Source organism: Taudactylus pleione, unplaced genomic scaffold, assembly GCF_031769625.1.
Source record: "Taudactylus pleione unplaced genomic scaffold, aTauple2 ptg000250l, whole genome shotgun sequence".
Classification (NCBI taxonomy): domain Eukaryota; kingdom Metazoa; phylum Chordata; class Amphibia; order Anura; family Myobatrachidae; genus Taudactylus; species Taudactylus pleione.
Window position 1 is genome coordinate 8,017,863 of NW_028284652.1, and position 24,894 is coordinate 8,042,756.

The window sequence follows — 24,894 nt, forward strand, 5'->3', positions numbered from 1 at the left end:
TGACGCGGCTAGCCGGCCTTCCGGAGCATTAGTACACTCTGGGCACTAGAGTGTGCTTGGAGTCTACTGCGTATGCGCAAAATGGCGTAAAAATGGCCACGGTGGCTATTTCTCCAGCTTTTTGTACAGCGCTGACAACCGGCGCGGGACCTTGGAGAGGTAAGTTTTAAATAATATGGGTGCAGGCCGCCCCTGGACCCGGGGGCCTATCTGCACAGCACACCCTGCACCCATTATAGATACGCCCCTGGTGTGTATACTGTATATGTGTATATATAATGGATACATGTTTGCTATATACTGTATATATTATATATGTGTGTTTATCCTGCGTTTGCCTCTGCCTTTTGTTCAATCATTTTTTTTCCCTTTGGAATCAGCGCGAGTGACTTCATGACGTCACGCCATACCATGCCGCTGGAAGGAAGAGGTCGGAGAAGCCACAGCGCGTGAGGAACAGCGCCAGCCAGACCTGGAGGAGAAGTAACCAGAAGGAAGGAGCATTCTTCAAGGCAATAAGGTAAGTCATGACTCATGAGACTTATGGGGCGTACACATGGTACGACCAGTCAGCAATAACGATATCGCTGACTGATCTCGCTGCACCTTCCCGGTGTGCTGGATGATCAGTATCGATCATCCAGCACACCACCAACCCATCAACGACGGGCCAGCGACCGGCGATAAATGATCGCGGATCCATAAGTAACCTGGTCGATATCGCCCAGGTTGGCCTGCATGCACGGTCGATGAACAATATCGTTATGGTCCATACGTGCCGATGCATCGCTGTTCATTTGGGGGTCGGAAGGCACAAAAAAATTAATGATATGAACAATATCGTTATCATTCATATCGTTAATTTTTATTGTCTTCCTCTCTTCCCAGCGGCCCGCCACCGGAGCATTAGTAGACTTTTGGCACTAGAGTGTGCACTAGGTGTACGCACCATAAGCAAGGGAAGGGGGGCCCAGGGGCCCTGCCTATTTATCAGTCCCGGGCCCCACAGTTTCTAATGGCAGCCCTGCCCCTCTCCACCCCTAACTCTAACCCTCCCTTAGGGGTGCCTAATCCTAACCTCCCCCAAGTGCCTAACACTGAAGGTACTCGCACTACCAGTTGTAAATCAAATTTGTAACTGATTTGAGAATTACTATTGAGTGCTGCATAAACTGACAAGACCATGATGACTTCGCTCCTGAGAAACTTTTTGATATCATCAAACTGTCGGAAGTTGCCGGCTTCCAGCACTTTCGTCGTCAATGACTATAACAGATTAGTATTACATGACCTTCATCTTACAGCACTCCCCACACCACCAACACCTAATTAAACCCTTTCCCTGCTAATGACTAATAAGAATTTTTAAATACAGTCGACTCAGTTATATTCTCAATATTTTGTTATACATCAATTTCACTCCTTTTATATTTCTTCTTTTTTTGTTTCTTACTAGTTCATCTTTCTATCTTTTGAATTCAAATTTTATCATGTCTAAAGTAAAGATGTCATTAATAAAATGTAAAGTGAACTGTTTGTTTTCATTTTGTGCTCAATATGTACAAAAATAAATGAGATCAAGTAGTTTAAAATGATATACCTTTCTTTTAAGGGAGGCATAGGCCATCACTGTGATGTCTGGCTATGCAAAGGACCATTTGTTATAGTAGATATTTTTTCCTACATTTCCATCTCACCATTAAGGGGCAGATTCAATTAACTGAGGTGTTTACTGCACTGGTAAAGCTCTGGATTTAACACCCAGAGCTATTCAATTATTATACATTTCACCCGCATGGTATACCTGCAGCTAATGTACATTAACCCATACATTCGGCGTTAAGTGCCTGGAATCTATAGGTCACCCCGTGCGTTAAGACCCAGAGGGTGGATTTAATGTGGATTTTTTTTTTCTGCAGCATCTGTGTTAAGTGCACCCTCTGGGTTGTAATGTGTGGGATAGCCCTGGGGCTAAATGAATCTGCCACTAAGTGTGAAGGGGTGTGGTTATTGCGAATAACGGACCCCCTACTTAGATGTTGAAGGGACTATGGACATACCATTTTGGTGGCGTGGCCTTCATATCTTCATTAAGAGGAAGTTACCCTCCCCTGTGGCCCACTAGTGTGACTGTGTATGCAGGTTTCGGCTTGCTACTCTGCGACCAGTTTTCCTAGATAAACAGAAGAGGAAAATTCAAACTGAGACCGAACCATGCAGTAGCTTCAGTTGTGTTAGCAAAGAGATTACAGAATATTAGAGCACCGAGTCAACGGATAACAGTTAACTGAAGGTAATAATAATTTTATTTATATAGCGCTTTTCTCTTAAAGGACTCAAAGTGCTTTACATTTACAGTACAAAATACAAAATAAGCTTAAACAAGGGACATTAGTGAAATGCTTGGGTGAAGAGGTAAGTCTTGAGTCTATTTTTGAAGGATTCTAGAGTGGAGGCCTCTCAAACTGTGCGGGGAAGTGACTTCCAAAAGGTTGGAGCCACAAAACTGAAAGCTCGACCCCCAGACGAATTCCGTGAGATTCTAGGTACTGTTAATAGTCCTTCGTCAACGGATCGCAGTAATCGATAGGGACGGTAAGGAATCAGAGGTAGGCATAGTTACGTATTTAACATTTACATTAAGACATAATTATAAGAAGGAATGGTAAATAGTTTATATGGTCAATATTGAAAGGAGTCTATAAATGTTTATAGAAGATTTTATATTATAAGCAATAAATCTATTGTGTTGTATAAATTTAATGAAGAACATACTTTTCTAAATAACATACACTACATATAAAACAGTTCCAGATTGCTTTTTGTATGCAAATCCCCTTTAGCAAGGAGTGGCGTGATCTCTCTCTGTGACAGTTCAGATATCCGTTATGGAGTGTGATTGCATTTCAATCTGTGGGTAAAAAGCAGTGGAGAGGAACGAAAAGAGCCTAAAGATGTAATTAACTCCTCTCATAATTAATATTAGAAAAAAGGTGAGCATATGGCGAACTTCGGGGGAAGACTTTGCCAGGCCTCTTATGAAGCTACAGGAGAAGAGAAATGTTAGAGGGAGAGAGGGCTCTATAACGATAGATGGGAAAAAGAATATAGGATGCACCAGAGGGTAACAGAAAGTGAAAGCAAAAGGTCAAAACACACAAGAGAGAGCATTAGGTGGTAAATGCAGGGGACGCGGTGATGTAAATGGTATCATCATGGTGCCTGCTGAGCAGTGCTGGGATTAGCAGCATCATGCAGAGGAGGGAGGCTATAATGCTCTACTGGGAGCCTAGGAGAACTAGCCAAGACTCAAGACTCTCTCAAGAGAGTAGGTAAGTATGGAGAAGGAATCAATTATAAAACATTAATATGATGGCGACCATTTTTAATTCTACATAAATGCAATAAATTGTAGCAAGATGCTCAACCACATAAATGTTTTTCTATGTTAAATTGCTTTGTGTGATCTTCTGCAGGTCTGAAGGGAAACGTGAATGGTAGAAGAGAAAATACATCACTTCCAATCTACTATCAGTGTAGGATCATCCCCTTCATTCAGATACGGTTTAGAATTTTCTCATAAAGTATTGCTCAATTACAGTGCATCTGGAAAGTATTCACAACGCTTCACTTTTTCTACATTTTTGTTATGTTACAGCCTTATTCCAAAATGGAATAAATTAATGTTTGGCCTCAAAATTCTACACACAATACCCCATAATGACAACATGTAAAAAGGTTTTTTTTTTTTTTTTTTTTTTTACAAATTTAATAAAAAAAAACAACTAAGAAATCACATGTACCTAAGTATTCACAGCCTTTGCCATGCAGCTCAAAATTGAGCTCAGGTGCATCCTGTTTCCACTGATCATCCTTGAGATGTTCCTACAGCTTCATTGGAGTCCACCTGTGGTAAATTCAGTTGTTTGGACATGATTTTGAAAGGCATACACCTGTCTATATAAGGCACCACACTTGACAGTGCATGTCAGACAACAAACCAAGCATGAAGTCAAAGGAATTGTCTGTAGACCTCCGAGACAAGATTGTCTCGAGGCACAAATCTGGGGAAGGGTACAGAAAAATATCTGCTGCTTTGAAGGTCCCAATGAGCACAGTGGTCACCATCATACATAAATGGAAGAAGTTCGGAACCAACAGGACTCTTCCTAGAGTTGGCCGGCCGTCTAAACTGAGCGATCGGGGAAGATGGGCCCTAGTCAGGGAGGTGACCAAGAACCCGGTGGTCACGCTGTCAGAGCTACAGCATTCCTCTGTGAAGCGAGGAGAACCTTCCTGAAGGACAACCATCTCTGCAGCAATCCACCAATCAGGCCTGTATTGTAGAGTGGACAGACGGAAGCCACTCCTTAGTAAACAGCACATGGCAGCCCGCCTGGAGTTTGCCAAAATGCACCTGAAGCACTTTCAGACCATGAGAGACAAAGATTGAACTCTTTGGCATGAAGGCCAGGCGTTATGTCTGGAGGAAACCAGGCACCGCTCATCACCAGGCCAATACCATCCCTACAGTGAAGCATGGTGGTGGCAGCATCATGCTGTGGGGATGGTTTTCAGCGGCAGCAACTGGGAGACTAGTCAGGATAGAGGGAAAGATGAATGCAGCAACATACAGAGACATCCTGGATGAAAACCTGCTCCAGAGCGCTCTTGACCTCAGACTTGGGCGACGGTTCATCTTTCAGCAGGACAACGACCTTAAGCACACAGCCAAGATATCAAAGGAGTGGCTTCAGGAGAACTCTGCGAATGTCTTTGAGTGGCCCAGCCAGAGCCCAGACATGAATCCGATTGAATATCTCTGGAGAGATCTGAAAATGGCTGTGCACCAACGCTTCCCATCCAACCTAATGGAGCTTGAGAGGTGATGCAAAGAGGATTGGGCGAAACTGCCCAAAGATAGGTGTGCCAAGTTTGTGGCATCATATTCAAAAATACTTGAGGCTATAATTGCTGCCAAAGGTGTATCAACAAAGTGTTGAGCAAAGGATGTGAATTCTTAGTTGTTTTTTTTTTATTCAACTTGCAAAAATCTCAAAAAAAACTTTTTACACACGTTGTCATTATGGGGTATTGTGTGTAGAATACTGAGGACAAAAATAAATTTACTCCATTTTGGACTAAGGCCGTAACATAACAAATTGTTGAAAAAGGGAAGCGTTGTGAATACTTTCCGAATGCACTGTATGCCCCATTTATGTGCCACAGAGGCTGACCAATTTGGATGACAAATCCTCACAATAAATATTCCCCCACACATAGCAAATAGTCCCCTACACTACCCTTCCTGGTTCAAGCGGTGATGTGCCATCGTATTTATAGCCGCGATAATCAGCTGCCTGCACACAGTATTTACTTCTGGGCCATATCCAGGGATCATGCATTGAATGACATATGTCTAAATAATTATATATATATATATATATATATATATATATATATATATATACACAGTCAGGTGCATAAATATTGGGACATTGACAGAATTTTCATATTTTGGCCTCGTTTCACCACCACAATGGCTTTGAAATGAAACAAACAAGATGTGCTTTAACTGCAGACTTTCAGATTTAATTTGAGGGTAATTACATCCAAATCAAGTGAACGGTGTAGGAATTACAACGGTTTCTATATGTGCCTCCCACTTTTTTAGGGGCCAAAAGTAATGGGACTATCAACTCAAAAGCTATTTCATGGACAGGTGTGGGCTATTCCCTCGTTATTTCATTATCAATTAAGCAGGTAAAAGGTCTGTCTGGAGTTGATTCTAGGTGTGACATTTGCATTTGGAATCAGTTGCTGTTGACTCTCAATATGAGATCCAAAGAGCTGTCACTGTCAGTGAAGCAAGCCATCATTAGGCTGAAAAATCAAAACAAACCCATCAGAGAGATAGCAAAAACATTAGGTGTGGCCAAATCAACTGTTTGGAACATTCTTAAAAAGAAAGAATGCACCGGAGATCTCAGCATCACCAAAAGACCACGGAAAACAACTGTGGTGGATGACAGAAGAATTATTTCCCTGGTGAAGAAAAACACCATCACAACAGTTGGCCAAATCAAGAACACTCTCCAGGAGGTAGGTGTATATGTGTCAAAGTCAACAATCAAGAGAAGACTTCACAAGAGTGAATATAGAGGGTTCACCACAAGATGTAAACCATTGGTGAGCTACAACAACAGGAAGACCAGATTAGAGTTTGCCAAACAACATCTAAAAAAGCCATTACAGTTCTGGAACTACATCCTCTGGACAGATGAGACAAAGATCAGCTTGTACCAGAGTGATGGGAAGAGAAGAGTATGGAGAAGGAAAGTGTCATGGCGTGGGCATGTATGGCTGCCAATGGAACTGGTTCCCTTGTATTTATTGATGATGTGACTGCTGACAAAAGCAGCAGAATGAATTCTGAAGTGTTTCGGGCAATATTATATTCTCATATTCAGTCAAATGCTTCAGAACTCATTGGACGGCGCTTCACAGTGCAGATGGACAATGACCCGAAGCATACTGCAAAAGCAACCAAAGAGTTTTTTAAGGCTAAAAAGTGGAATGTTATGCAGTGGCCAAGTCGATCCCCTGACCTGAATCTGATTGAGCATGCATTTCACTTGATGAAGACAAAACTGAAGGGAAAATGCCCCAAGAACAAGCAGGAACTGAAGACATTTGCAGTAGAGGCCTGGCAGAGCATCACCAGGGATGAAACCCAGCATCTGGTGATGTCTATGCATTCCAGACTTCAGGCTGTAATTGCCTGCAAAGGATTTGCAACAAAGTATTAAAAAGTGAAAGTTAGATTTAGGATTGTTTAGTTTGTCCCATTACTTTTGGCCCCTTAAAAAGTGTGAGGCACATATAGAAACCGTTGTAATTCCTACACTGTTCACCTGATTTGGATGTAAAGGTAGCTGAAGGCAGCATATGCCTGATGCTACATAAGACTCTGTATATGGGGGTTAGAGAAGCTCATTGGGTGTTTTTCGTGTCAATCTGCCTTATGATTGACAGGTCTAGGCTGGTTAAAACAGCCTATCACAAGTTCTGGTGGGGAGGGCCTTAGCTCACATACTTAAAAAAGGGGAAGCAGGGTTTACTTCCTCTTTGTGACTTGCAAATTGAAAGTTAAGTGCGTTCATCATCTATCTCCGTCGGCCATCTTGTTTTTCAGACTCTCATTAATTTAATTCTTTATATTACTTTATTCATCCCTGACACTCAACACTACAATCTTCCTGCTATCACTTCCCTTTTCACCACTTTCTTCCCTGTCAATTCTTTTATTCTTTCCATTCCCTCACCATGTCTTTTCCCAGGCGTTCCGCCCCCCCCCCCTCCCCCCTCTGTCCTGGCTGAAATTTCTCACCCACTTTCATCGTCCCCCCCCCCCGCCCGCTTCCTCCCTCCTCCTTCCCGCATACCAGTTTTGAACAGCGCGGGCTCACGACCCCCCTTTGCCCATTCCTCCGCCCGCAGCGATAGCCGCGCTGTCCCCGCGGCGGGCGCCTCCAGCGGCCCGGTCGCGCGCGGCCCGCCGGCTCCCTCTTCCCCCCCCGCCAGCCAAGCGTGCTGCCGGGCGCTGCACTGACTCCCGGCCAGCCTGCCCCTGCTCTCCCGGCTCGCGGGTCACATGACCCCGCCTCAGCCACGCCGGTTCTCGGCACAGCGTTCAGCGGGCTGCGCCCTCCCCCTCCAGCTCCTATGTTAGGTGCCCAGGCCCAGGCGCAGGTCCCCCACACGCAGGCCCCCCTCCCCCCCTCACACCAGGCAGTCTCCACAGACGATGAGGGAGACTTCCTGGCGGCTGTCCCCTATCAGGCCCCCCCACAGCTCAGGCCTCAGGGGGGCAGCTCACATGACTCGCTGCCCCTACTCCTGATCCGCAGACCCCCCTGCAGGCGAACATTTTCCCTGCTCTCGCTGGTCTGGCCACGGTGCAGGCTCCTGCACTGTCACAGGTCAGTTATTCTAATACTAGCTTCGCGCCAGCTGCAACTTCCGCAATCGCACACCCGGCTTTCGTCCCTAACACTCCCACATTTTCGCCCGCAGTAGGTGTTGGGGCCCACCCTGGCCTTAGTGGGTCGGGTGTTCCGCACACTTCACAGGTCACATCCCCATGGATGCATGCACCCATGCCAGCCTCCTTTTTGCACGCACCGCAACACTCAATGTTTCCTTACTGGCCCACATTTTACCAGCCTTTGGCGCAAGGGTCTGCTGCGACGGGTCCTTACCCCTACTGGGCTCCTCCAGGTTGGGGTTCTACTACGCCGCCAAGTTCTAACCAACTCCCTCTCGTCGGCCTACACCCTGCTTCAGAGGGCGGGTCGTTAAATATGATTGAACAACCACAAACTGTAGGGACAGTTCCTGTTGCTAATACGACACACAGTGTTGGGCTTGTTGATACTGCTGCTCCTCTTTCTTTTACAGCCCCTTCCGAAAATCCGGAGAACAGAGTGGAGAACTCGCTTGGGACCCCGCAGACCCTACAGATGCAAGCAACAGATAAAGACGGAAGAGCTACGACCGTGGTCGCCGGCGTTGGTGAGGAGGGTTATGATGATATTGTACCTGGCAGTGATAGCTCAAGCACCAGCAATTCTAGTTCTACCTAGGGTTCGCCTAGGAGGCCGCGCAAGCTCATGTGCATGCTAGAGCGGCATTTTAAAGGAAAGGACGCAGGAGTAGGGGTTAAGCCAGAGGCCGATTTAGTACATTGCTCCAATACGGCTATCACTAGAGGTGTTAGGAAGCGTATTAAGGAGAAGATTAACAAAGGTCGCTATGTAGACATCTTAAAATTACGGAGTTAGGCAGGAAAGGCTTAGCGTCAGCTAAAGCCGCGGGGGAATGGGCGAAGAAGCGTACCGTTCTTATGACAATTTGGATGACTGGCATGCTGGTTTTCGGTGCTTGTTACCTAGAGACAAGGCCGGCGGAGCACATGAATGTACTTAGGTACATTCATCTCATTCATGGCATGCAGGTTAAGTCCCGCGGCACCACCTGGCGTTCCTACGATGAAGATTTTCGTAGGAAGCAGGACGGTAAAAAAAACCATGGCTTTGGGTTTCAAGGACGTCGAAGTATGGCTCGACGTTACGCAGCAACGAAAATTTGTGGGTGACAGCGCCCCAAAGCGTAAGAATCCGGTCACAGGCAAATCGCAGGCCATTCCTTTCGTTAAAGGGAAATGTTTTGCCTTTAACAGTGGACAATGCGACAGGGGTGCAAAGTGTCGTTTTAGTCACTCCTGTACTAGCTGCAGCGGAAACCACTCCGCCAAAGATTGCCCCAAGACAGTCGGGTCTTCAAGCACCCCTCGCGGCGACAGCGCCAAGTAGTCTGGAGTTAGCTCCGTCCCCGATTCGTTTGCTGGCGTTGAGCAGATGGTTAAGTTTTTACACGGATAGGGCATCCGCAGAGTTTTTATTTCACGGTTTTTCATTCGGTTTTCGCATCCCGGTTGTAGCACCTGTTACAGCTGTAGCTTCTCGCAACCTGCGCTCTGCCAGAATGTACCCCGACGTGGTCAGAGCAAAAGTGGGTGCAGAGCTGAGATTGGGTCGCATGGTCGGTCCTTTTTGTGAATCTCCCATTCCCAATTTGTGCGTATCGCCACTGGGTGTAGTCCCCAAAAAAGTCACGGGTAAGTTCAGGCTCATACAACACTTGTCGTACCCTGTCGGCCGGTCTGTTAACGACGCCATCGAGCCTAACATTTGTAGCGTGAGTTACCAATCTTTTGACGATGCACTACGGCTAGTTAGAAGTTTTGGGCTCGGGGCACTAATGGCGAAGGTGGATATCGAGTCGGCCATCCGTTTGTTGCCATTACACCCCGAATCTTTCCGGCTGCTGGGTTTTAAGTTCGACGGTTCTTATTACGTGGATCGCTGTTTGCCTATGGGCTGCGCAGTCTCTTGCGCGTTCTTCGAGAAGTTTAGTACTTTTCTTCAATGGTGCATTCAGACGGGTTCTGGTCATGCAGGTATTACACATTACCTGGATGACTTTTTAGTTGTGGGACCAGCGGGTCAGACCACATGCGGCGATGTGCTTATTTCAGTTAACTCATTGTTCCATACCCTTGGGGTGCCCATCGCGCATGAGAAAACAGAAGGTCCAGCCACGTGCTTATCCTACTTGGGCATACAGATAGACACATCGGCCGGTTGTTGTCACTTACCTGGGGACAAGGTTCAGCGGTTGAGAGAGCAGATTAGTCATTGTATAGCGGCAAATAAGGTTTCGTTACGGGAAGAGCAATCCTTGTTAGGGTTGTTGCATTTTTCATGCCGTGTGATACCAATTGGGAGAGTTTTCTGTAGGAAGCTGGAGAGGGCCACTTCGGGTATATCTTTACCCCATTACAAATTGCAACCGCCTAGGGAAATCAAGGACGATCTGACTTTGTGGTTGTCGCTCTTGGACAAGTTCAATGGAGTTAGGATTTGGCCCTCCCCGCCCGTCGATAGCAAGTGTCTCCAGTTGTTCACAGATGCGTCCGGGGCATTCGGTTTTGGCGCTTATTTTGATGGCGATTGGTGCGCCGAACCTTGGCCGGAGGCTTGGCATGCCTCGGGTTTGACGGCTAATATGCTTCTATTGGAGCTTTTTCCAATAATTGTTGCCGTTGAGCTCTGGACCCACAAATTGAGTAATCGGAACATTGTGTTCTGGTGCGACAATTTGGGGGTTGTGCAAGCCATCAATAACCAAAAGTCGTCTTTCATGCCTGCTTTGCGCTTAGTCAGGCATTTGGTCCTCCGTTGTTTAGAGGCGAATATTGGTTTTAGAGCGTGCCACGTCCCGGGGACTGACAACTGTATAGCAGATGCATTGTCATGTTTCCAGTGGTTGAGGTTTAGGGGCTTAGCTCCGAAGGCGAGTTTGCGAGGTTTAATTTGTCCTCCTTCTGTGTGACAGATTGTCGAGCCGGCATAGAAGGGCTGGCGACCATGGCCTTAGCGCCGTCTACGCGTCGCGCATACCTTGCGGCCTGGAGGGATTGGGAGCACTTCCTCGGGTCAGAGGTTGCTTCAGGTAAGACAGAAGAGCAATGTCTTAGCGCTTTTGTCTGGGGCTGTTACGAAGGAGGCAGATCCAGGCCGTCCACTAGCACGGCCCTAGCGGGGATTGCTTATTTTTCAAAATTATATGGCAGAGCAGATCCAACTAAATCCTTTTTAGTTTCTAAAGCCATGAAAGGATGGGCTCGTTGCGACAAGCCCAAGGAGGATAGGAGGCGGCCCATTGACCTTTCGTTGTTGCGTTCGCTAGTTGAAATAGTCCCGACGGTAGCTGCGGATCCACACGAGGCAGCCCTGTTCCAGGTTGCTTTTTCAATGGCTTTTTACGGGGCCTTTAGAATATGCGAGCTGGTTGCGTCATCCAAAGGATCGTTGGATTCTGGAATGTTAGCGGAGAATGTAGTCCTTAAGGCAGATTCCCTGTTGTGCAAAATTCACCGCTCAAAAAACGATCAGCTGGGCCGGGGACGATGGATCACCCTCAAGGAGCAGCCTCAGTCAACAGCGTGCCCCATTTCGTTGGCAGTTAAGTTCGCCAGTTTACGCCCCGACGGCTGTTCACACTGGCTGGCGCACGCTAATGCCTCTCCCCTCACAAAATTCCAATTTTCAGCTGTATTTAAGCGTTGTTTAATGGCCTTAAAATTGGATACGTCTGCGTACGGCACTCATTCTTTCAGGATAGGGGCTGCCACTTGCGCTGCGGAGGAGGGCATGTCAGTTAGCAGCATATTCAGTCGCTTGGCCGCTGGAAATCGTCCGCTTACAAGCGGTACATCCGGCCTAACACCAGCAGCTAGGAATGCGCTCCCTGCGGGGTTGACCCAGACTTTTACTCGTCACTATTGTGGGGGTGTGAAGGGATTTGGCCGAAAGTAATTTTTTTTACCTCGGGGGAAAGAAAGAAAAAAATTAAATATAAATGAATGAATAAAGAAAGAAATGAAACAAAATAAAATGAATGAATAAAGAAAGAAATATATAAAAAGAAAAAAAAAACACAAAGAAATGACAAAGAATTTATACCCCCGGGGGTATTTTTAGATGGTTTTACCTTCGCCTGGGTCGCCTGCTCCTTTCCTCATTATCGCGCTACCCCTCCTTTCCTTCGGCTGCCCAATATTGTTGCATATTGGTGTTGTTTGTTTGAAATTGTTGTATTGGCCTGTATGTCCTTGTTAATGGATTAACATTAACTGTTTTGGGATTAATCTGATTACAGATACATCTCAAGACGGCTCGCCTATTTGGTTTGGTCGGGCATTCCTTCATTTACTGGGCGGGGCAATCTCATTTATCCACCAGGGCAGCAGGTCTATTGGGCGGTCGGGAGGTTAGGTGTCAGGGGGCTTAGATGGGAGGGAATCATTCCACCCGTCACTGAGTCCATTGCAAAATGGGGGACACCCGGGTGCTTGGTTTTGCATGCCGGTGGCAACGATCTGGGGAGAGGGACAGGTATCAGCCTTATACTTCGTATTAAAGCTGATTTAGAAGAGGTGCAGTCTCGGTGGGGTCCCATTAGAATAATATGGTCTGACATCACCCAACGTCAAGTGTGGCGATGCCCTTACAGCGCAGCGGTCTTAGACCGGACGAGGAAGAAAGTCAATGCTTCTGTTGGTAACTTCGTTACAGCAAGAGGGGGTTCTGTCATTAAACACCCTTATGTCAAATATGATGACCCCAGTTTGTTTCGTTCTGACGGGGTGCACCTTAATGAAGCGGGTAGCCTTTTCTCCGCATTTGGGGTGGAATTGTAGTTTTGGTGGCGTGCTGCGGTGCTTTTAGACCTAGCGTTGGCGGAAAAGCATTGCTTCTCGGCGGCCCAACAGGGCGCAAGTGGTAGTTGCGGGGCACCTGCCTTTCCCAGGGCAAGTTGTCTCTGCCCTTAAGGGGGGACCTGGGCTTCTTCCTAGAGGTGGGGCTCAGTAGTACTAAGCCAAATGAAAGGGGGTGTAGCCTATCGTAACTCAGGTTGCGTCAGAGGCCTTCAGGTAGCCTCATTTATAGTTTATTCGTGGGCTAGAGCTCGGAAAGCAATGCTTTTATTCGCCACCAAAGAGATGTGTATTTTAATAAATATTTGTTCAATTTTTGATTCCACTACAGTTGTCCGTGTCTTCATTAAGGTCAATTAAGACAATAACACCTGTGTAAGGATCTAACGCCTCAGGGCATAGAGGGCTTATTACCCTCAAATTAAATCTGAAAGTCTGCAGTTAAAGCACATCTTGTTTGTTTCATTTCAAAGCCAATGTGGTGGTGAAACGAGGCCAAAATATGAAAATTCTGTCAATGTCCCAATATTTATGCACCTGACTGTGTGTGTATATATATATATATATATATATATATATATATATATAGACTACGTGTGTGACTGTTTTATAAATAAATGCTTTAAACTTTTTCTGACACATTGATCTTAGTGCAATAATTGCAACGTCCAGGCTCTGCTTTCTGGAACTCCACTGCCCGTCTGTGCGCTCAACCAAGTGGCATGCACATGGGGTCCGAGTCCCAAAAATGGATAAGGGGTAGAATACTGTTTTTGCCTGCAGGGTGAATACTGGCTGCTTTTGCATGTAGCAAACAAACACTGGACAGCTTTGTTTCTACACTGACATTTAAAATTAAGCTGGACATGCCACTTCCCAACTATAAATCTGTGTGCACATTTTACATCTGTCCCACCTGCAGTGCAACGTGGTTTTGTCAAGGTGAAAATTACTTTTCTTTTTTTTTACTCCTAATCGGGAGAATCAAGTACTAAGTGAAATACTATGGACTGTGGGCCTGATTCAGAGGCGCTTGCTGTTTGCGAGCGCTCTCTCTGAATCAGGGCGGGTTTTTTTTTTTTAATTTCTCCGGCCGCAAAGCCGCTCGCTTAGCTGTGGGTGACCAGCCACATCTTTTGCGGGTGGCCTGGTGATGGTCGCGATTATCGCGACCATCGGGCTTGCGAGGAGACCCTGTTGTAGGGTCTCAGCACTCGCAAGGCCGAGTGGACTTCCTGCTCTAATAGAGCAGGAAGTCCACTACTGACATCACATGAGTGATGTCAGTAGGGACGTCCAGAAATGCCAGGCGTTACTAAGGGAACGCCTGCGTTTGTGCAGCCACCGCCCCTCTCCGTCTACAAAATGGGGCGAGCTGTCAATCAACATCGACAGCCGCCCCGTCTTGTAGCGTGACCTGTTGCAACGTAGAGCTGCCGTTGCAGTACGGGTCTCGCGCATGCACACGCCTGAGGCGGCGCATGCGCAGTCGGGGAGCATCGACACGCATGCGAGGGTCTGGATCAAGCCCTGTATTTCACTATCATACACAACTGAACGTTTACTTACATCAGTGGAAATATGGCAATAAATATCCCTATAAAAAAAAGTAAAAGGACTGATTTCCACTACATTTACAAACATGTAAAAAATTAGGAGCAGAACTCATCCTCTCTCCATAACAGTGCAAACTTTGCCACACCATGGAACACTCCCTTCTATTACTCCTGATAAATACTGGGAGAGCATAAATCCCTCTTAAGGAACTTGTCAATGAAGTTCTTATTGTGCTCAATAAAATTATGTCCGTAGTAATACAGAGCGCTTTTGTGCAAACCCTAATACAAACTAGCAAAGCCATGGAAGCCTCCTCAATGCCACCAGAAATTGGAGCCCACGCGCTCTTCATTCTCCAAGTGGCGCTACCTGGATTATTATACATGCAGTGGTCTACTCTTCTATCAAAGATGGGCCTCATGCTTCAGAACGGTAACTAGTTTCCATGGTGAATATTCATTGGTTTGGCATCCAAAAAAGGATATGTCTACTGCGTGTGGCTGATGGGTTTGCTTTAAATTTAGGCTATCTTAAAATATTTTCATTGGTTTCTCACAACAAACTCCAAAACAGCCTGTTCTCCTTTTATCAGCTAAAATAAAAGAACACATCAACCCAATGTAAGATAGAAGATCTAAAAGGACATGTGAATTACAAAAATAAGTGAATTATAGTCTTCTTGGAAAATCTAATTTAAGATGAGTTTATTTTATTTACAGAATAAAAGAGACATAAAATGTATAATTTACAATATCCTTGCTTCCTAAAAGCAGCCTATACTCTCTTACATATCATTTTTAAAAGGAAACCATCAATAAGAAAAAATAAAATACTGTATAAAACAGCAATGCAATGAAACTAATGTTCCGTTGTAACCACAGCACAACAACCTGGTGCAGCAGCTAATGTTTGAACGTACATTTTAATGTATATTCCAAGTTACCGAGTACTTTTATGCCACCATATTTGGGGGCTGTTTTCAAAAACATAATGAAGATCAATAATTTCTACTTGCCTAATTGCTCACGAATGCATACGCCAGGAGAAAAATGGGTTGAAACCCCAGTTTTGACAGAGTCGATGGGTAATTCATGAAAATGAATTGCTTTGCGCTGGAAAGAATTAATTTGCATAAAGAGAAACCACAGAACCATCAAGACCACAGAACTATAATACCACACAGACTGGATAAGCTGTACAAAGCAGCTGTAGATACTTAAACTAGTGAGTGGGAAAGAGATCCAAAGAGCTTACAATCTGTATGAGACATAAAACTTTAAGACTGCATAAACAAATAACACATCAATCTGCTATATCCACTTGCTGCTGTAACAAAACGCTGTAGGCATGAGATCACAATACTGTGTGCTTATACGCATGGCTGCAGATGGTTCATCCATTCATCTCTAGGAATGTGTGAAAGGCTCAGATCAATAGATTTACCTGTTAGGGAATATAGTGCCGAGCTGAAAAGGGGTTTTGTAAAAGTATTTTTTCTCTAGTATTTTATAGAATAGACATAACAGAATTTTGTTCTCTAAAAAGCCAGCATTCAAGGATGAATGGTAGTTTTCCTGTGAAATTATATATTGTATGAGTTTTGAGTCATTTACATTTTCTTTTCTATTCCTCATTTGTAAAGTAATCACAGGTGATAGTTAAACACACAAGTCTTGATTAGTCATATGCATCCAGGAAGCATCTCTCCCCTGCTCAGCAGAAAAACACATTGCGGGATGTGAGGTGTGTATTTTTTTTATTTAATCTTTTTATTAGATTTTAACCATATGCGACTTCTGTGTAATTATCCAACCTCCCACTCTGAACTGCAATGTTCTAGGCACAGAAACCATGCAAATCCACCGCATCACCCAGACAGTTTTCTTATCCAACAACTTCCCCACCCAGCCATCCAAATCTGTCAGAGCTGTCTTCTCGGTGTGCCGTCTCCGGCTATCTGTAACATCATACGAAAGGTTAGCAAACGCAGCAGACAGATGTACCCTTCTGTCTGGCAATTTATCAAACCTGTCATTGGGAAATATAAAAAGCTGCCACGTGGCTTCTCGCAGCAGATGCAGACTACGTTTTGCGGAATTAACACAAGGCCACGGTGTGTTGGGTGAGTTTTCAGTTCCTCTCCTCTGTCCTGGTAGGACAATATTATAGCAGAAACTACATTTCTTTGCATTCAGAACTTGTCACATACAGTTTTTAGGTCCGGTACTAAAAAGGTATTTTGAAATTACAGAAATATATGGTTCTAAAAGGCCTGTAATGCAATTTGAACTAATATAAGAAAAAGATGAACAGAGCTTATAGAGGATTCTGACACAGGAAGGAAGGAATGGTGCAAGACAGCAGATGGTAATACGTGCGCACATGTGCTCCTCCCCCAATTCCTGTTCTGACCACACCCCCAACGGATGATCGGTCTTGTAATAAAAATGTTCAGAGAATTTTTCTGAATTTTTTTGAGCATTTGCAGTTGCAAATAATGGCTGAAATGTGAGTATATTGGCATTGAGTGCACCTCCGAGTCAGGCCCATGGTGATCACGGGGAGAGACCAAAGACAAAAGTAAGCAAAATAAGTTTTGTGGCTGCTAGAGGTTGTCAATAAGAATGCTGAAATGACCTAGAGTAAATTTTCAAAGCCCAAGATTTAATCTGCCATATTTAAAGGGGTAATAATAGTAAATGCAAAATTAGGCTTGTTTTGCATTAAGTATTATTGCCCTTTTAAATCTGTCAGGCAAAGACCCGTATTCAATTAGCCAAGAAAAGTCGGAATCCTTGAAAAAGTATCGCCGATTGCGCCTTTTCGCCAGGCGGAAACTTATATCCGTATTCAATTGCAAACACTATTCACGCACGCGAAAACGCAGTACAATGTAATAGGCGAAAAAGATTCGCCTCTTAATAGGTGGAGAAAAAAAGTGCAAAATCGCTATTTTGGGGTGCAAAGGTGGGGAAACCACTCGCATCCTTGGGACAGCCCCCCAAAGGATAACTGCGTAAAAAAAAGAGAAACACCCCAAAAAAGTACTGTGAATATGAGGGCGAAAAAGTGCAAAGTGGGGGTACAAACTTCAAAACTAGTGAAATAGACTTTTGGGGGGTCTGCAAGTATGGGTGAGGTGATTTTTTGATTGCAGGTGCTTGCTACAGGTGCATTTTTTAAAACTTTACTTTTGCGACTTTAAACCATGCTTGCACCCATGTTCAGGTACCCCAAATTTGACAGGACTACTTATTTTCACCCAAAAATATTGCTTAATGCTATTCTTCACCACTTGTGCAAAGATGCTAATTAGAAGAAATTGACACAACTTAAGTTCCCCAAATAGCTTTATTAGGGCTATTCGGGGGCATGTACATTGATCCCCAATGTTAGTGCATGTTTTAGGGGGTATCAGGCTGATTTCCCCATATTCTGACAGCACTTTTCGCCTGCTTAAGCTAGGTGTACCCAGGGCTTGATTCAGAGATGGACGCAAATGCCATCGCAGCTGCAATCTGTCATGTATCACAATAGCGAAAATATGCACATGACTCACTCGCCGACCAGTGCTTAGAGACGCCCACTGAAAGCATCTCACATCCACCGCTCACACAGAAAACATGGAACACAGATAAGGCGGTTTTCGGAGTAAGTCTAAGCTGTCGCAGACACAGCAAGTCTCCGCACACACATAGAGGGCTCTGCAGCTGCCACCAAGAACACAGGGGCTAATTTATGGATGCCCAGAAAATAGTGTCTAAACAGTCTGATGGTGACTACCTGTCACTCACTTTGCGAGTGAATGCTCTTTGTCAGTGTAATCACAAAACAATAGCTGCGTTTGTGCAGTGTGGCTTACATGCATGCGCAATGAAAACTATCAATCAATCTGCTTAAATACTGGCTACTTGTCCATCACTGCACCAGGCCCACTATACGATATGTTGTACGATATAGCATTCAGAAACAGATCGGAACGATATATCGTACACATCGTATAGTGTGTACATCCTAATCATCATTAACAATGGCCGTTCATTGCATTGTCCCATCTGCTGTTCCGCAGACCCGAGGCTGAATCATGCAGCATGTAACGTCACATCGCACCATCATCCACCGGATTGTACAGTGTGTGTACGTCACACACAATGAATCATTACATTGCATCAGACCATCGCTGGGAACACAAATCATATAGTGTGTACCCAGGTTCAGTAAATACCCCCTCCCTTAGTAGTTGAATAGGTAGGTACAATGATGTGAGACAGCAGTTAAGCAGTGAGCAGCTTTTACCTCTAAAGAAAGCAAAATTGTGAAACAATAGGAAGACTGGACATGGAGGCAAAAAAATGACAGAAACACAGAACAGACGCATTGGAGTCAACTTCAAAGGACAAGAAGAGGAGGAGGAAGGGAATAAGACTAGGTGCAGAATGGAGAAAGTAGGGTGCACTGCCGACTCTGCCATGCTGTCTGTACTCTGGTTCGGGAGTGAGAGACTCTCCAGGAGAGATCTGCAAGGGTAACATAGCGTCAGGGGAGGTAGGATAGGTTTCTGTATTGGCAAGAGGGCTGGGAGACTCCAAAATGCTAGATCATGGATAAGCATTTCTTACAGTCAATCTCACACTCAAGACTGTGTAGGAAATGGGGAGGGTGAGTAATGGAGAGATATGATCAGAAGGATTGGACATATGAGCTGGATGGGAAGTTTTGGGTATGAAGAGGACTTTTTTACTTGTTTAATATATACCTAATCTCTACACATAAATGTAATAAACCTCAAACAGATTTCTGGCAGTTAATCTGGGCATGCCCCCAGATAGAAAGCTCCCGGCAGAAGGCAATGGGTTTTATGTCCACATGATGTTAATACCACTGACCAGTGGCAGCTCCAGAGGTGGGGCTGCAACACAGACCAAAATTCAAATAGGGGAGCCACACCAACTGCCACCCCAAACCCTGCCCAACATCACTGGCCGGGACACATTGGCATTTGGTGAGGCTCCCCTATTTAAATTTTGGACTGCACTGCAACCCCACCTCTGGAGCCGCCACTGCCACAGCATTACATCTATTTCTTGGGAGGTGTATGGCGCTGAGACACCCATGTTATGCATGTGGATTCAAATTACGAATGTAATTCTCTTATTATATGCTCTTATGAAGAATACATACAGTACCTGCAAGCATAGGAAATTCCCAGAAAATTTGCAAAGCCAAAAACATTACCAGTATCATTTCGTTCCATGATAATTTTTTTTTTTTAATGTTCCTTAACTTACGTTAGAAGCTCAACTATTGCAATACCATTGTATGCATGTTGTGTGCATACCTTAACACAAAGCAATAACAAATTCAGTAGATACAATTCAATTGTTAATGTGACCTCAATTCACACTTACATTTTTCCAAACAACTTGGAATGCAATCAATTTCACACTACAAGTATTTAATAAGTTACATAATCACAAAACATTATATTTCAAGGATTTTAGGAAAATCAACAAAACTCACATGAATGAGAAGTAGGAAAACAATAGGTGAATGGACATCATCGCTGTGTGCAGGAATTATTGATCTCTATGAAAACACAGAATCTACCATGTATGTGCTTATCAATGCCTGGTAATGTGTTAAATCTATTTAAAGCTGCACTATCACCTAGTTTATAGATTTTACTCACTTGCAGGAGCCTTTTCTCCTGGGCTCTGACAATTCTGTAATATAGAACCAGCAAATTGATTTCATGCACATTTCCCAATGGTGAAGGAGGAGGACCAATCTGATGCCACAATTTCTTGATTGTGGCTTCTGATTGGACACTCCACACTCACCCCCTGCAGTATCACAATAGTTCTATATTCCAACACAGGGGCAACGTGCACAACCCAAGTCCAAAGTGCAACTTGCTGCTAACTTTAATTTTTGATTGGTCTCCTAGCACTGAAAATTGATTTAATCTGATCTCCCTCACCCAGTGAGGGTCGAAATAGATTAAACAAAAACACACCAAGAATAAATTAGTATTATAGTTGCTTTAAAAATCATAATCCTCAAAAAACCAAGACAGTATATATTTAAGCAACTTTGGGGGGTATTCATGAAAGCTTGGAGAGAAATAAAGTGGAGGGAGATAAAGTACCAACCAATCAGCTCCTAACTGTAATGTTACAGGCTGTGTTTAAAAAATTAGTTAGGAGCTGATTCGTTGGCACTTTATCTCTCACAATTTTATCTCTCTACAAGCTTTATCATTTGTATATGACTCATTTACTGTGCTACAAAGTCCTGCCAATTGAGAAAAAATAAGTTCCTTATCGGAGGTTATTAGCAAGCTGCGATTGTAATCTGTACAAATAACAATGGATGATGATGTGATTACCTCTAAATTAAAATAACATTTCTCCATAGCACTTTATTGCAGCATTCAGTATCTAAACTCTCCATGGTAAGCATAGGGTAATTTGCTGAATTATCTCTCTCTGTATATATAGATGCAGTCTGGATATGAGATACTGTAGCACTCAAAACTTTCAATACAGTGAGATGTGGTGCAGGGTGCAAATGGTTAAACAATTTCAGCACACTAGCACCGACCAGCACTCACATTTAGCTCTGATGGTATGTTTATTGGAGAACAAGCATGGAACAGGACAACTTAGCAGGTGCCAAACAGCCGATTTAAGCAACCCCTGGTGATTTTCTTCTGGGGCCTCTATATACCATATAATACAGTTTGGAGTATAATTAGGTGAATGCAGAGCATATATGATTTTTTTTTTATTTATCTTCTCCATTAATACCAATCTCGCACTGTAGGGATCAGCCATTGATCTCTACAGTGCTTTAATGCTTTGTGCTATTCAGGAAAGCAAAAAGCATTAAATTGCTTGAAAAATCATTACTTTATATAACGTCATCTCAGAATGGCGTTATATAAAGAAAATGCATTAAATTCCCCAAAAATTGCAGGGACAGAGGGAAATTTTCCCATAAGTCCCTGCAGCATCGTGTAACACCGCCCAGTCTCCGTCCCTGTTTCCCGGTGACCGCGGACAGGTAAGTCCAATTAGACCCTGTTAAACCTGCCGAAACTGATTGACTTGTGTATACAGACTTTATATTAGCCTGTATACATTTATATTTGTGTGCTTTTATATTTAACATTTACATATAAATGTTAAATATAAAAGCACAGAAATATACATGTATACAGGCTAATATAAAGCCTGTATACACATGTCAATCACTTTGGACAGTCTGGAGATGCACTTACCATCTGCAGTCATCTCAAAGAAGGGACAGAGACTGTTCGGAAGCGCATGACTGAGCATGCGCAGTAGAGGTAACAGAAGGTATTGTTTTTTGGAAACCGAAAACAATTCCCTCTGTAACATCACAGGGACAGCGTGTTACCGCAACCGCTGTCCCTGCTCAAAATAAGGCTGAATAGCAGCCATAAATATAATTGATCAAAAATCCTGACAATGTTGTCCGATAATATTCTGGGCAACATTGTCACTATTGCTGAATAGACCCCATTGTGACAAAATATGCAGAGCAATTAATTCTCAAGTTTTGTAAGTCAGTGTAGGGACTGTCCTGAAGGGAGACTGATGTTGTTGGTCAGCTTGACAAATTATAGCAACATTTTGGAACCAACATCCCCTGAATTCAAATGATATACAGGAGGGAGAGGGAGAGTTATATTAATGTTTTACACCTAGGTATCTATTAGAATATTAGATTTACTTTGTGGCTGTGCTCCTTTGGTGCTGTAGATGGGGCTTATATCTTTACTTCTGAAGTATACCTCTTTTTAAAATAAATTGCTAAATAATATTAGCAAACTTAGCCATCCACCCCAAAACAGCTTAGCTATAGCCAGTTATTTTGGATAAAAGTCAGAAATCTGCCACTGAAACCTAAAAATCAATATTTACATTAATAATAATGCACACAGCACCTTTCTTGCTGGCAGATTGCATCTCACTGGCATTAATAGAAGAAGTATAAAAGAATGGCATTTGCATATAAAAAATATATACCATGTCAGCAGTACTTAGAATATACTATTAACACAGAGAAGTAATCACATTTAACCAGAAATTATCAACACCATTTTCCACACATCTTCCACAGTCAAGCATTATTACTGATTATCAAATTATCAACCAACCAGTGAAATGATCACACTTGCACGTTTAAACCACAGTCTGTTCGTATAAAAAGTTATGGAGAGCTGGACATGGAGTTAACATTCCAAATTGAGTAATATCCAACACAATTTATAAAATAAGATACCAGAAGTCAAATGTGTCCTGTTATGGACCGACATTGTATGAGGGTGGTTTAATAAATGTATTCAATTTGTACATATGTGTATAATTAAAAGTATGGCTTTGGTAAAGATTATTTTTCCACATAGTCCGTATACTTGCCTAAGCATTTGTTCCAATGGTACACCTAGGCATCTATCCAGGCATAGAAGAATTCAGTGTCAAGCACATGAAGCCAGGACATGATGGCTTGTTGAGCTTCACCATCGGTTGCGAATCGCCTTCCACCCAGAAGCTTCTTCAATATCTCTAACTCAATGTGGCACAAATTGTCATCTGTGGTGGATGTGTTTGGTCGGCCGGATCGCTGCTCATCTTGAACGTCTGTCCTGCCATTATCAAAGGCAGTGGATCAATCCCAAACCTGTATCCATGAAATAATGTTTTTTATTACCGTACACCTTGACAAGTTGGCGATGAATTTCAGATGCTGATGTGCCCTCTAGACGCAGAAATATGATTACACTATGCATGGAATTGGTATAATATATCGCCGGGCGGAATGCCGGTGGTCAGAAGGCCGACAGCGGCACCCCGATAGTGAAGATCCCGACAGGGACCGTTAAGTAACCTAACCCTCCCCGTATCCCCCCCTAACCCTCCCCCAGTGGTGCCAACACTATCCTCCCCCCGGTGGTACCTAAACTTAACCTCCCCTTCCTGCACCCTAAACCTAACCTTCCTCGCGTGGTGCCTAACCCTCACACACCCCCCCCGGTGGTGCTAACCCTAACCTCTCCTCCCTGCAACCTAACCCCCCCGGTCGGACCCTAACCCACCCCAGCAGGTCCCTAAACCTAACCCCCCCATCCCCGGCCTAACCCACATACTTACTTTCGGGATGCCGGCAGTCGTCTTGATCCCGAGCTGCCAGTATCTTGATTCCTTTGGGATGCTGGCATCGGCATTCTGACAGGCGTCAGAATTCCGGCATTGGTATCCTGACGTCTGGTATCCCGTCCGCCGGCATCTTGACTGGATCCCCTACGCACCTCAATGTTTGACGAATGTTTCTGCCAGCCCCACTATCGTACAACTGATATTGGGACAGATGATTAATATGAGGTGCAATCTAATGGCCGTAAGGGGAAACAGCGGTCTACCTGCTCTGGCCTGTAGTAATATAGTTTGATGCATGGTGTTTAACATGTTGTTTAGGAGTCTATTTATCGACACATTTGGGACAGCCCTAAAAATGAGCATTCATTATCATCGCCTGTGCAATTTACAATGTGCTGTTGCCAGGACACGGGATTTTATGAGAGCCTGTCCAAGGGAAGAGTAAAAAGGTAAGATAGGTATTTGCGATAGGTATTTAATGTAGCTATAGCCTACAGAGGAGGGATTGCAAGATCCCTCTTCAGCTGACCTGCTCCATAGAGGCCAGCAGAGTAAAATATTTCAGGTGATGCAATCTTATGCAGACAAGCTCCAAAAACATTTGGTTTTTGGTACTTGCTAAATTGCAGTACTGTAAAGCCCTACAATACATGAGGATGGAAGTATGCGGCAATTGTGTGTCAAATTAAGAAGTTATCTGTGACATCCAGCAAACATATGTAGACAGCGCTAATTGACAGATAAATTTAATTTAAAAAACGGATGATTTAGAACGATTACTGACACTTCTGAGGAAGCCACTGAACCTGAACGGAGGCGGAGAAACGCGTTATACTTCATAATTGTGAGCCAGCTGGTCGCTTAACACTCATTTCTTCTCTCGGGAGAATCGTGAGTACAGGACAAATAGCTAACAGGCTGTGTCCCTGAATTTCCCAAAATAACTTTTTAAGGGAGAAATCCTACTGGTTTCTGTCTCCATAGAAAGGGATTTGAAAGCTCCAATTGCCTGCTTATTGGACTGCCTACTAACACTCTGGGCAAAAACTAACATCTATCCTATAGCAACAGAACTGAAGTCTGGATGCATGCATACCAAACACTAATCACAATACTAACCAATTCATGAAGTTATCTGTGAGAATTTTTCACTAAGATTTTTTGCTATGGGCATGAACTAAAACATATACTCTGTATTGACAGAGTCTGAGCCTAGGATCTTTTTATGCTTGCTATAATTTTTTTGGGGGCACTAACTATTTATGATGTGTTGTTAACACCTATAGCCAATTTTGTCTATTCTTCCAA

The 24,894-nt window shown here is 43.9% G+C and overlaps 1 protein-coding gene and 1 pseudogene across 3 annotated transcripts in view; one reads left to right on the forward strand and one right to left on the reverse strand.

Moving 5' to 3' along the window:
- MACROD1 (mono-ADP ribosylhydrolase 1) overlaps positions 1-24,894 on the reverse strand; it is an 802,331-nt gene that overhangs the window by 637,004 nt on the left and 140,433 nt on the right. The window lies entirely within an intron of this gene.
- On the forward strand, positions 10,992-11,863 carry LOC148515375 (uncharacterized; annotated as a pseudogene).